This window comes from Opisthorchis viverrini (genome assembly GCF_000715545.1).
Source record: "Opisthorchis viverrini unplaced genomic scaffold opera_v5_22, whole genome shotgun sequence".
NCBI lineage: Eukaryota > Metazoa > Platyhelminthes > Trematoda > Opisthorchiida > Opisthorchiidae > Opisthorchis > Opisthorchis viverrini.
Window position 1 is genome coordinate 2,191,099 of NW_008751678.1, and position 959 is coordinate 2,192,057.

General features: G+C 41.8%; 1 protein-coding gene across 1 annotated transcript in view; it reads right to left on the minus strand.

Annotated features, from left to right (window-relative positions):
- Window positions 1-349: 349 nt before the first annotated feature.
- The window catches only part of T265_01986 (hypothetical protein), a gene marked incomplete at both ends in the record, with an annotated part of 19,269 nt that continues 18,659 nt past the window's right edge, over window positions 350-959 (minus strand). The window contains one exon of the mRNA XM_009166124.1: window positions 350-396. The remainder of the gene's footprint in view (window positions 397-959) is intronic.

Consider the following 959-nt stretch of genomic DNA (forward strand, 5'->3'; position numbering starts at 1 on the left):
ATTGCCTATATTGCAGCCCAAGATAACAACCCGTTATTCATATTTACGCAACAAATTACTCCTCGGTTTCGCAAAACTGTCTATAAAATCCATTAGTTGCTCCGTTGAGCAAGAGATTAATCAACAAATGACTCGAAAGTGATGTTCAGTGGTAAAAAAAACATTTTCTTCCGTAGTGCGTTAAAATAATCAGCTTGCGAGTATTAGCAGCCAATTCCAAAGCAGCACTGGTACATCCCCGAACAAACCACTTCCACAAGTTTGAACGGTTACGAGTTGGAAAAGTAACCTATTAGCAAAAACCATAGACAGAAGACACAAAAGTGGGAACTAACAGCGAAGAATATCGGTCAGAAACTAGCCTCCCTGCCGGTTCGAACCAACACAGATATATATGTATATATATATATATATATACTGCCTGAGGATTACCAAGTCAGTCGCCACAAGTGGGTACTTTATAGGAACGGAGCCGCGTGATGTCCGAAAACGGGAAGAATAGAATGTGAGGAAGCTTCAAGATTGAACTGATTTCCGATTTATTCAAATATTGAGTGGGAAAATAAGTGGACAAACCTAAATACATTCCCATCCTGGCAACTGAATGTACATGAAGGCAGAAAGTACAAATTGAGACAGACTGAAGAACAGCAAATGTTTGATATCACGAGACCGCTTGAAACGCACTCACGGAGGTTGGATGATAGTGATCAAATAGGTCTGAATAAGACAACCTCTAGGAAAAAGACACGACGAACATGGTTTTACAATTCAGCGAAAAAGCTGCCATACTGCAGAACCTAGTTTGTACGAGCCACGAAGAGCTCCATACCCGATTCCCAAAACGGTAGATAGGAGAAGAATCCTCAAGCTCCACCTGAAAAGTTTCCATGACAACGGAGGCTCCATGACACTGCATAGGAGAGCAGAGGGCAAGATACGGTTGAAGTGGAGTGAGC